Source organism: Neopelma chrysocephalum, unplaced genomic scaffold (assembly GCF_003984885.1).
Source record: "Neopelma chrysocephalum unplaced genomic scaffold, ASM398488v2 Primary Assembly neopelma1_94, whole genome shotgun sequence".
In the NCBI taxonomy this organism is placed as follows: domain Eukaryota; kingdom Metazoa; phylum Chordata; class Aves; order Passeriformes; family Pipridae; genus Neopelma; species Neopelma chrysocephalum.
Window position 1 is genome coordinate 197,922 of NW_020897756.1, and position 13,216 is coordinate 211,137.

The window sequence follows — 13,216 nt, forward strand, 5'->3', positions numbered from 1 at the left end:
GAGTCTCAAGGGCCTCGTGCATCCTCTTGTTGCTGCCCCCCAGCTCTCCATCCCCAGTGCTCTGGACCCAGACCCAGACTGAGCTTTGTGTCTCCAGCCTCTTGCAACACAGCTCAAGCTGCCTGAGCCGACTCAAATCCCAGGGCTCCCTGCCAGCTCCCACCTGCCTAACTGGGGGGAGAAAAGGGGCTGGAGGTGCTGCCAGGGCTGCACCAGCCTGGCTTGGAGGGGGCAGCCCCCGACTCTGCAGGCAGAGCAGCAGCACCTCCCGCCTTGGCTGCACCTCCCGTGATGGTGGCGGCTGCCGGCACCTGCAGGGAACACGGATCACTCCTCAGAAGAGGAGCCAGATGGGAAAGGTCTGTGTGAGCCTGATAACGGCTGCTGCTTGGCTCCCCTCCCTGGCAGGCCTGCGTGGGGCACACAAGTGCCTGTGTCTGGGGCTCCAGGAAAAGGGGGGGCCGCGTGCCTCAAGGCCAGGCTGGCATCTCTGTCCTTGAGAGCCCTCAACACAGCTCCTCCTGCTAGAACGTGGGAGCGTGGAGCGAATGCTCAGCCCCACCGTGAAGGACAGGCGGGAAGTGCATCCCCTCGGTGTGCTCAGACACTTGGCAGATGCTCCTCATGCCCTACAGCAAGCACAGAACTGGGTGCTGGGGCACAGAGTACGAAGCCAGCACCTCTCCCCTACCAGGGCTCCAGGGATTTGTCCTTGCCCTAAGGCTCACTGAAGGACATGGAGTGGCTGGCTCTGGACCACCAATAAGTGTGGCTGGCTCTGGACCACCCAGGGCAGGACAGGAGCCAAAGGCCAGGCAGGTCCTTTGCTTGCACTCAGATGCCAGCAGAGAAGCTGTGGATGTGAGAGGTAAAGTCAGTTGAGAGAGAAGAGCTGCTGGTGGCAGCAGTGCTAAAATTCGCTACTGAACTGCACTCTAAACTTATTTTTAAAGTTCTCTTTTCTCTGGAGATGGTGAAAACAAAGTGCCACGTAAGCTGCCCCCAGTTTTCTGCACAGCAATCAATAAGCCATCATTGCATCAAACCAACTCCAATTCATTCACCCTCCACCAGAGGCGCCTCAGCAAGCAAAGCAGCTCTTCACAGCTCAATACAGCACCAGAGCACGGCCAGGGCTCTTGCTCTTGCAAACTCCTCTGCACTTTTCTTATGAGCAAATCTGGAACCACCTTCCATCCCTTGCAGGTAAGGAAGGAAGTGAGAGGATCAGCAAGGCATTGCAAAATTGATTCTATTGCTATTTACACAGGAGTCCTTTGAAAGAACAAGGGGCTACCCATGACCTCTCTTTTCCCCTGACAACACTGCCTGGGCCAGCAGTGCCCAGACTCTTGGATAATACTGCCCTTGGCTGCACAGGCCTTTCCTTGGGCATCCTGGCACTTTAGGGCCATGAATATCCCAGGTAGGATCCCTGCTACCTGCTGGGACCCTCTCCACCTCTTCTTGTCTTTTCCAGGATTTCTGGGCAGCTGGGCTGCAGCTCCTGGCCAGGCTCCATGGCAGGGGCTGTGCTCAGCTCCTGCTCTGCAGCACCACGGAGGGCAGGAGCAGAGCACCCTTCCCTGAGGACGGATGCAGGGGCCACTTCTGCGCCAGCCAGAGAGGCTGTTCTCCCTGCCCAAGGCTGTTCTCCCTGCCCAAGGCTGGTGCCTCGGTGCTGCAGGAGCCCTGTGCTGACGTCCAGACCCCAGCAGAGCTGTGAAGAGCAGCCTCCCCATCGCTGCTGCACCCCCCATGGACCCCACCCTTCACCAGTGCTTTGTGACCTGGGGGTGCACAGATCCCAGCACCCCATCCTACCCCGGCTGCCTTCAGAACAAAGCCCTCTCCCGAGTGGGCTGGGCTGCCTTGCCTGTGACTAAATATTCAGAGGCACTGTGCACTAGCCCTTTGATCAGCAGTTTATCTCTCCATGCCACAAGTTTCCTGGAGCCTGGTGTTTCCGCCCCATGCCCAGCCTGGGTCCCAGGAGCCTGGGAGACAGGTGTGAGGAATTAGCTACAGGGACTAATGCTCTGACAGCAACCAGCACCAAAAGCTGGGGACAGAGTGTAATGTTTATTACATTTGAAGCAAAGCAAACATGTGGCCTACTTATGTATCTAGAGAGAATTAATTGGGGAGCTCCACAAAGCAGCAGATTATAAATTAGAATAATTTTCACCAACTTCAGCCCATTCATCTTGTTTCACACCAGGCCTGTCGGCTCAGCCTGACGCGGCCGAGTGCAGCCCCAGCCCCAGCTGCTGTCTGCTGGCACAGGAGCACTGTCAGCAGGCAGCCCCAAGGGCACAGCATGCCAAAACCCATGGGAAGCGTGTGGGGCTGAGCTGAGGCACACACCTCGGATGGAAAGCAAACTCAGCCTGCAGAATGGCTCCAGAGGTGCCAAGTGCCACCAGCTGTCATCGGCAGGGGTATCCAGAGTGCTCTGCTCCAGGGGCTGGCTCCAGAGGCAGCAGAGATGCTGGGCAGCTGCCTTGTGCTCCTCCACCCCCCTGCACTTGCTGGCAGCCAGCAGAGTGCTGGGGGGCTGGCAGGGCTGTGCACGCCCCTCCTCACGCTCCCCACCCTGGCTACAATTCCGGGTTAGGAACCAGACTTTCCTCTTGTGACATAATGGACAACCTCAGGCCAAGGTCAGGTGGAGAACCCTTGGCCCAGCTTAGAGGTCGCTCCTGGGGACACCACCCATGACGTGGAGGTGCCTACCTGAGCTGCTGGGAGTGCAATGCTCCGCATGCCCAAGGCATTGGAGGCCTTGGATTCACACCTCGTGGAGGGGCAACAACCCCTTTGCAGACAGATTCCTGAGCAAGGAGCAGGAGGGCTCAAAAACTGGCAAAGTAGCTCATGCCTGAGGACCTCCAGCCCCCACAAACCAGGGCCCAGGAGGGGCCCCAGAGGGGCACATAAAAAAGTGACCCCAAGGCATTTCAGGTGTTCTGTCGTGGAGTCAAAACACCCAGAGCAGCCACTGCCTCCCAGATGGTGAGATCTTGCTGGCACATCTCAAGGCAGCGGATGAGAATAACACTGATTTGGCCTGTACTTACAGATCCCAAAGTACCATATGGATGCTGGGATCATTTCACTCCAAAAGGTCACCTGCTGCCTTGCTGGAAGGAGTGTTAAAAGAGCTGGTGGAGGTGGCTGGGCAGTGCTTGTAAAGGAGGATCCATCCCTGAAGATGCAGTTCAGGTCAGACCACTGCCACCATGACCTCAACTCCTGGCCCTCCATAGTGATCCGGAGTGGACAGAACCAGAGGTGAGATTAGAGCCTCACAGCATCTGCCTGTGCAAATGAGAGCGCTCCTAAAAGGTGCCTGTAGGGCTCCAGACACAATCAAAATGGTTTCCACAGGGAGCAGCAAAAGTCTGGCCCAAGAGTCCTTCTAGCCTGTATTGTGTCTCCAGAATGGCCAGGAGCAACTGCCTGGAGCATGCAGGTGTGATGCTCTTCCTGACACTCCCAGACTCCAATAATTTTCCTCTCAGAGAGACACGTGCCAATTTATACTCAGTCTTTTCTGCAAAACTCTCCACAAGCAGGAGCTAGCATGCTGCCAAGGGCTTCAGAGATGTATATAACCATCCTGTTTCAGTTGACAGGACTAGGAAAGCTTCATCCCATGGCAGGGACTCCCATCAACCTGTTTTTAGCAGCTGAAAAAACCTGCACTGACGTGGGAGCTGGCAGGCTCAGCAAGCCCCCCAGAGTCCATGGTGGCAAGTTTGTGTGATCAGGGAGTGCAGAGCTCTCCAGGCACCCAAACCCAGATGCTGCACGCCCCACACAGCAGGTCCCATCCAGCTGCCTTGTCCCTCCTGGCTCTGGCTGTGTGGGGCAGCCCAGGGCTCCCAGACAGGTACCAGGTGAGGTGGACCTGCCCCAGTTTGGTCCCACGTCAGAGCAGAACCTACCCCTTCCCTGCCACTCTGTGTCAGCTGCAGCCCTCGCTCCACACCTGGCTGGTTGATAATTTGTTCCACAGAGTTTGTTCAAATGTCATTACTAATTAGTATAGAAATACTATTAGCAATGTTAATGTGTTCCAAACAGTTCTGCACGTTGGCACCATGTGAAAGCAGCGCTGGGGCAGAGACCAAGGTGGCAAAACCAGGCTTGGGCATGGACTGAGCTGAGCAGTGAAACAGCATTGTCTCTACCTCAGCACTGCTCTCCCTGGTATGGCAGTCAGGAAAAGTTGGACCAGGACAGATTTGTGCCTCTGTGTGTGTGTGTATGAGCACACACATGTGTGTGGTAGGGAATCATGACAACAGAAATGACCCAGCATGGGAATTTTAGGACAAGAGAGGGAAACTGAGAGAAAGGAACTGAGGTGGGGGCAGGGGGTAGCAATAATACTAAATGTAAAGTGGATGAATTATTTACTGCAATAAACAACTATGCAGTCACTTACTCTGGCTCTGTGCATCCTAAACGGGGGCCGCAGCGTTTCTCACATCTCCCTAGTGTGCTGAGTGATTTTTTTTTGCAATTGGATGCATGAGGCTGGGGTAATCTTATAAGAGACTCCAGAAGATCAGTTTAGTATTGATCATGTGCTGAATTTAAAGGCTTTCCACATCCATCTGCTGCTGCTCCTCAGGTGACAGCCTGGCAGAGACCTGGGTGCTCGCTGGGTGCCTGCACCCCAGATCCACCTCATTCAGCTGCAGCCTGTGGCTGGGCCCATGTCCAGCAGCACGGGGGGGCCAAGGCATCACACCAGAGCTCAGTCTAGGAGTCAGCAGGGTCACACAGCTGCTCCCCACTGAGCCTTTTGATGAAGTCCCCCAATGGATCAGTCTGCTGGTCACCAGGGCCAGCTGGATTCTAGTGGATCACACCGACATCTAACAGGGGCAGCAATTGCCAGAGAGGGACAGGAGAGGGGCACGGGGTATGGAGAGCAGTTTGCACAGACCAGCACTTAATGCCAACACCCTGCACTAAGAACGACAGCACCTGGCACCTTCCCCAAGGAGATGCCAGCTGCCACAGCATGCAGACCTGCTCAGCACAGCCCTTGCCAGCTCTCTCTCACACAGGTGCTGCCCGGAGCTGTTGCTTCCTGCACGGAGCAAAGAGTCAGCCTTGGGCATGGAGGAGGGGGGTCTGAGCACTTGGTGCTGCTCTGGATGCTCCAGACAGGATTATGAAGTGAACAATCCCCCTGAGCCCCTCCTGTGTCAGGGTGGGATGTGAGCTTGGCTCAAGCCCAAACAGCTCCATCACAGGCTGACCCTGCCAGCAACAGCCTGGAAGAGCAACAACCCTGGGGAGACAGGGTGACAAGAACAGGCACACAGAGACAGAGCACAGGGAGGAATACACACGGAGCAGGACCTCTGCCTGTGTCTCCTGCTGCTTGCCTTGGACTCTGCAGGTCTTCCAAGCACATGACTGCAAAAGATGAGCCCAGACTCCAGAGACAATGGCCTGGCAGCAGGACAGCTGCTGTGAAATGCCCACAGATGTGACAGGAAGAGGGAATTCAGGCATTATGGGACTTTTAGGAATATTGCATCATGATGAGGTTTTAGTTTGTCTTTTAATAAGACAAACTGTGGAACTGTGAAAGCTGCAAGCCATGCTGTCCATAAGACAACCTGTTCTATGATGCTAAAATAGAAACTTTTGATGTGCTTTTTTTGCAAAACAATATGAGTTAAATGTATGAGCCATCTACTGATTTACTGAAACAGGAGATGTGCAGGGTAGGAAAAAACCTGCTCTTCCAGGTCCATATTTACTCAACAAAAGACCTGTATTCAAATAACTCTTAGAGTAGGTCACTGGCATACTCACAGAGGTTGAGTGGCTGAAAGCAAGGCTATAACATGAAGTCCTCTTAATCAGCAGAGAGAGCAAATCAGGCGCTTCTTCAAAATTCCCAGGCAAAAATTGGAGTCCAAAAATCCATTTGGGAAAGCTGTCAACTGGGGTGAAGTGGGGCTGAGCCACTGCAGAGCTGCCCACAGGTGGCAAAGCGCAGAGAGGCAGAACCCTTGACACAGGGCAGGGCACAGTGAGGACCTCAGTGCACTGCACCTGGTAGGTGCTCAGATGCAGATCTGAAATCCAGGCACTGATAAGGCATCCAATTCTTTTGCTGGTGGTGCTGCTGCTGCTGTTGCTTTGTTTTCAATAGCTGCAGCTAAACATTTAACCTTTACATTGATGGAATGACCCAAACATGTTCTTCCAGGCTTGGCGGCAGCAAGGCTGTCTCACAGCGAGCAGAGCAAAGCCTTTGCTTTCAGCCTGGCAAATCAATGTGCTGTGTGTCTGGCAGACTTTCAGGTGTACCCTGCTCAGAACACATGGAAGGGTCTCAGAGGCAGGGTTAGACTGCCAGGTCTAACAGAGAGGTGGGCACGAACCTCCATCTTCTTGGCAAGTAGGAGAATAGCAGCTCACAGTTTGGATTCCATGTAGGTGTTCCAGGCAGGAGGCTGGCCCTGGCTGTTGCTCTTCCATGCCTTTGGCTCTGCCAGCAGCTGAGGCACCTATTCATCACCCTAGAATTTCAGATGGCACAAAAAGAGTCACACGAGGGAGCAGCAGAGTAATCATGAGTTAATGTGGTCCCAAGTTTTTTACTACTCTCAGAATATTCAATTGATAGTCTGGTACCAAAGGCCAGAAGTGTCACCTCTCAACGAGATGAAATCTATATAGCCTGCGGACAGGGGAAAGCCACAAGATTTATAAAGGCATCCATAAAATTAACATTTGGATGAGCATGTGGGAGAAGAGACCATGAATCCCAGCAGCAGGTTGGTACCTGCCACCCCTGCTCCCATAACCCAGCAGGCACTGCTGAGTGCATCCTCCTGCACCAATGCCTGACTGAACAGGGCCCCAGAGATGCTCCATGGCTGGGAAGGGACTGCCAGAAAGTTTCTGGGAGATGGTGGCATTTTGGTAGTGCCATGGGGAGTAAGTGGCAAGGGCAGGAATGGGCCACATCGTAGACCTCCTGGGAGATCCCTCCTGGCCCTCACTGTGGAAGCATCTCCCTGTGGTTTGGCTTAGACCAGACAGGAAGGCTCAGACTCCCTCTCCACTGTCAGCTTGGAGGAATCTGGTCTAGTGGAAGGTGTCCCTGCCTGTGGCAGGGGGGCTGGAACAAGATGAGCTTTAAGGTCCCTTCTAACCCAAGCCATTCTGGGATTCTGGGACCCCACAGACCTGCTGATGTCTGCCAGCACGGAGCTTGGGGCCACATACACGTACCCAGACTGGTCCTGCACATGCTCCTGCATGTGGGCACCGTGGTGTGTCACTCAGCCACGTGTGCCACGTGTGCCAGCACACCCCCCCCACACACACCTGGCACGGGGTCTCAGCACCCCACACAAGCGGGGCCGTCACCACCGCTGCCTGCAGCAGGAGTGCCTGGCAATTAAAGGAATGAGATGTTTATACAGGAATAAATCTCTGTTAATGAGGTGAATCCTGCCCTGACAGGCTCCGAGACAAAGCGAGGAATGGGGGGGAAGGGAGGAGGTTCAAATGGGTGCTGCTCCCAGCCAGCAGCCAGGCCTGGGGAGGGAAAGGGGAGCAAAGCCAGGCAGCTGGCTGGCTACATGCAGGAGCCACCAGTTGTTTGATTTCTCTTTCTGGTTCCCCCCACATGGAGTCAGCAAGAGAGACCAGTCTCCTGGCTCAGGCTCAGGAGGTGTTTGAGCTGTTTCCTTCCCTGGGAAGGGGATTGTACTTGGTTTACAGGTTTAGGAAGAGCAGAATCGATACGGACAGAGTGGGGACACGCTGCTTTGGGCCCTTCTACCTCGACAGCCTGTCCAAAACAGTCCTTTCCAGAAGCTGTCAGCAGGGGCTATGCAGGAGGAAATCCCTATGCAGGTCATCCTTGCTCTCCTCCATCCCTCAGAAACACCGCACTAATCCCAGTCGCCTGCCTACACGGGAAGCCACGGAGACATAGAATCCAATTAGCTTGAAATCCTGCTCTGGCTCCCTCGCAGCATCTCCCTCTTACAGAGCCGTGGAGCTGCAGAGATAAACAGTGCATTAGGATTCCAGTGGGGTCTGGCAGGAAGGATGGCTTTGGAAGTGCAGCACCAGCCCAGGGAATGAGTGAGGCACCCGTGCACCTTTCCCGAGCACCTCCCTCCACCTCTGCCTCACACCAGCCCTTCCTCCCTGCTTGTCCTGCAGCACCATTCCCACGGCTCAGCCCGGCTGAGCAAGGTGGGAGCCGAGGGCTGAGGCTGGAGCAGACCAGTCTCCAGGCTGGTGAACCCACCCCAGGGCCTTCATCTTCACTGTGGGAGGAAAACCTCTTTGGGACTGAACAGCCTCCAGAGTCTCCTGGCTCCTGGGGGTGGCCAAGGTGGCATGAACACCAGTGCCAGGGCCCATCTCCTTACCAGGGCATCTCTGTGCTCAGAGGTCCCTTCAGACCCAGCAGACACACGTCACCCTCAGCTCCCCTGTCCCTCCTCTAGCAGGGAGTGGCCCTACACGGTTGGCTCTCCGGAATGATCCAAGGGACAAAGCAGGTCCTGGCCCTACAGAGACAGTGGGAAAAGGGCCTGAAACAGGCAATCCTTCCTTGGACAAGCTGAGCACAGCCTTTAGCCAGGGCCAAGCAGAATGCAGGGTCTACCTGCTGCTGACTGTGCCAGGGTCTGGACCTGTGGCAACGAATCTTCCAGGCCTGCTGCTTCCACTGCCAAGCCTGCTGTACTCACACTCTTCTTTGCACCTACAGTAAATTACCTGCTTTGCATTTTGCAGCAGCAACTTAACAGTATTAATTCATTGTGTTCTGTCTTTAACAAACACCATTATCATATCACCAGCCAGGATTATGCAAATCCTGCAAAAGGAATTATTTCTCTCCCCAAAGTCACCTTGATTTATCAGTTTTAACCCAAAATGAAATAATAAGTTGCTTTGGACAAACTGTTAGAACACATGACCACAGCCAGGGGGCTGTGATGGCCCCATAGGGCGCCCTGCACATCCAGGCCAGGCACAGCTAGTGACCCTTTGCATCAACAGATGACACAGGGGCAGCTCTGTGCTGGCCTCCACTAAGTGCAGGTGGACCAGGACCAAGAGCTGGGAAAACAATCCCCTTGCAAAATACTCCTGGGAAAACCCTGTGGGTCCATTCCCCAGCCACGGGGTCCATGGGGCAGGACTGAGGCTGTGCAGAAATGTAGAGTCATAGAATCATTAAGGTTGGAAAAGAACTCCAAGATCATCGAGTCCTTTGACCAAACACTACCACATCAACTAAACCACAGCACTAAGTGCCCCACTGAGTCATTTCTTGGACACTTCCAGGGATGGTGACTCCACCACTTCCCTGGACAGTCCATTCCAGCGCAGGCAGGGCTGGCAACAATAAAACCTTCCAAAATTGCATAAAGGATTGCCACTGGTCTGCCCCCATCCATGTCCCTCCTTTCCAGGCCACCACTGCAGGTTGAGCCTGTGTCACAGGTAACACACTGGTGTGTCCTCCCATGCAGGTGTGGATGCTGTTGGGGATCAATGAGCAAACCTGCATCCTAACTCCAGGAATGAGCTCTTTAGCAGAGCCCTCAAACAGCATAAAGCCTTTGGCCAAAAAGCATAAAGCCTTCCTGCAGAGACAAAGGCTCCCCACCCCTCTGATGTGGGTAGACCTGGCCACAGCTGCCCCTCAGCACATAAGGGAGCAGGTAACATTTTTCCCATTATTTGTCAGAATTCATGTCAGTCCTTCATCAGAGGGCAAGGACAGCACCCCAGTAAGAAGAGAGGACTTCTCTTTCTTGGGGCAGACAGCAAGCCCCTGCAGCCTGAGCACAACCTGCTCTTCCAAGAGGAACCAGGCCCTTGGCTAATGTTTTGCCCTGACAGCCAGCAATTATTTGATGTGTTCCAGCTCACTGCAGAGGGGCTATTCTGAAAGTCAGTTCTGCTTCAGATTCCATTAACCAAAGATGGTAGCTCTGTAAGAGCAGCAAAAACTCTCCAATTAGTCCTAAATAATTTTTACTTTCAAACTCAATGTGTTTTGGCAGGTGAAGAACCAAGAGCATCAACTGTGTGCAGGAGCAGCACCGTGACTGCAGGTTGGTGCACTGAAAAGCCATCAGCGGGTGGACACTCAGCACCTCTTGTGCTTATGGCTCACACTTGAACAAGAGATGGGAAATTCCTCCAAAAAAAAAATACTGTGACAGAGACAAGGATTAAATCAGGCACTGGCAACCTATGGTAAAATACAACTCAGTAAAAGAGAATTATCCCCAGCTGAATGCTGGAAAAAAGACATTTAAAGAAGTCCCTGCGCTGTGCCTGGACACCCATCGCTGGCACACCCACACCTGGGCTGTGCCCTGCAGTTTGCACCTCGGGAAAATGTTTGATCTGCCTTCAGCCTCACCTGCTCTGGGCCTGGGGAGCAGCGAATCCCCCAGGGGACACAGCTGGGTACAGACTGGCTGGTGCTTGTGGTGTGCCAGGATTCAAACCACAAACAGAGACTGCGAGGACGAACCGAAAGAGCCACCTTGGCCATCCCAGGACAGAGCCTGAGTGCTGGTGGGAGAGATGCCTCCACCTGGCACAGCAAAGACCCAGGGTTCAGGCTGCCCATCGCCTCACAATCGCTCTCGTTCCTGCTCTGACGTGTTCAAGGTCTCTCCTTGATCTGTTCTAGCTCCCCTCATCTCCTCCTCTGCCTCCCACCTACTCTGGTCCCAGCTCCTCATCACCAATGCTCGTTTCCAGTAGTGCCGATCTCTCCTGATCATTTCACACCTTCACCCATGCTTGTCCTAAACCAGGCTCTGCCAGGCCACCACTGTCCTTGCAAGGTCAGAAGAAAGGCTTGGGAAAAGGGACCAAATCCTTCTGGGCCTGAGATTCCAAAGGATGAATCTTTGTCCACCGTCCAGCCTGGGACAGTCCCTCTCCACAGACACGGACCCTCTCAGAGGGGTCTGCTCTGCTGAGGATGGGGACAAGGGAGGCCAGAGCCTGGGAAGGTGGGTGCAAAGCTAGAGCACAGGAGGGATGCAATGGCAGAGTCCAAAACAGAGAAGGCAATTCAATTTTCAGAGGCTGTCCCACCAATTCAGCTCAGAGAGACGATAAGAAAACTATTTCCAGCGATAGGCACCCTAATCCCCAGCCATCCTGCATTTCCATTTTTGAGAGGCGCTATTTCCAACAGGGAGGCATTTTCCCATCTAGGTTTGCTAGAAGGGACAGCAATGGATTAAACGCCAATTTTTCCAGCTCTGTTTAACTCCTTCTGTGCCTTCTCCTGCCACTTAGGCAAGTGGTGGATGCACAGGGCAGTGGAATGACTCCTGTGCTGTATCCCGGAGCAGCAGAACAGAGCTGGAGGCCTCTCCCAGGCTCTTCCCAGTGGCCTGGAGTCTGAAGAGACAGGGAAGAGGGGAAAAACTGTCATGGATCAGCAGTGCAGGCAGAGCAGCTTAGATCAGGAATTTATTGTTGCTCAAGGCAAGACTTAGACTCAACTGTGGCATGAGTCACGCAGCTACGTTTGCATCCAGCGTCAAAACCATCGGACAGGTCCAAAGTGCTGCAAGACCGACTTATAACTACATTTGCAAGAACACAGACACCTACAGAGAGAAGGAAGCAAACCATGCAGGGATGGCCATACCCCCCACATGCCCCCCATGTGCCCCCATCTCCACAGTTTAGGCACTGTGGTGCATGTGCAGCCTCCAGCTCACGGGGAGAAGAAGGGCAGGAGCAGCATGGATGCAGCAGAGTGCACTGGCTGGAGAGGGACTGACTGGCACAGAAATACCTACAGATCAGAGAGACTTAACATTCTGACTTAGCCTCTCCAAACCCCACCTTTGACGGCTCTTATGACCTGAATCGGTGAGTTGTGTTGGAAAGGGGAGCCCCAGACAGCTGTTTCCTCACAAACCGATGAGGCCCCTGGAACTGAGCTTGCAGGAGGGAGCACTAGTCACCCTTTAGCCAGAGCTCTCCCACCACTCTGCGTGGTTCCAGCACCAACCACAACTGTCTATTCATCACCCACTAAACAAATGGAAATTTAAGGGCTCGTGGCTCTAAAACACAGAAGACAATTCCCTGTGCACTTTTACGGTGCTGTAATTTACTGGATCAGAAATGATGAATGGCAGCAGGAGGGGGCTGGGCCCAGCACTCAGGGGAAGAGCTGATGCAGTGGGAGCCAAAGAGAGAGACTTACAGCCGAGGGGAGAGACCGGGAAAGCTCCCGGGATTGCGGGTGGGGGAACACCACCATCTACAAAGACCAATTCCCTCCCACACCTTGCTACCCCACCGTTCAGTTTGGGTTTGCAGGAGAGGCTTCTATAAGAAATACCCACATGGGGAAGAAGGGAGTGGAGCAGTGTGCCAGCCACGCCTGTGCTGTGTTCCCGACAGGCACAGCCCCACGCTTTCCGAGCAGCCCTTGCTGGTTGCTTTGCAGATTCAAGGCACAAGCAAGAAATGCAAAAAAAAAAAAAAAAAAAAAAAAAAGGCTTCATCCCTGGGGAAAGAGGAGCACCTGGTGGAAAGACAGAGAGTAAACGTGATCACTACGGCTCCTCCCCCATGTAATCTCCCAGCTCTGGAGTTTGAGCTGCATTCAGCAGTAATTGAAACCAGGCTCTTTAACACAGGTGCCAATTACCGCCTGTTAATGCAAAGAGCTCTGATAGATAAAGCAATTACCCAGCTCTGCAAGGCTGGAGAGGACGAAATGAGATGGAAGGGCTACTTATGCTAGTGTGGGTCTTTGTAGGACAGCTCTCTGCTCCAGCAAACCCTCTTGCAGTGTTAGACTGGGCAGGTTCTTGCCCTCTAGCTGCATACCTGCATCTTCAAGTGAGCAAACAACGTGCCCTGGCCACAAAGAAGGGAGTGATTTCCTGAGGTGCATGAAGTAAGGAATTGCCAGCAGGTCAAGGGAGGTGATCCTTTCCTGTATTCAGCACTGGTGAGGGCACAGCTGGGGTGCTGTGCCCAGAGCTGGGATCACCACTACAAGAGACATGGACAGGCTGGAGAGAGGGACCAGCAAAGGGCCATGAAGATTATGAAGGGCCTGGGAGCACCTCACACACAGGGAAAGGCTGACAGAGCTGGGACAGCTTAGCCTGAAGAAAAGAAGACTTGTCAATGTATATAA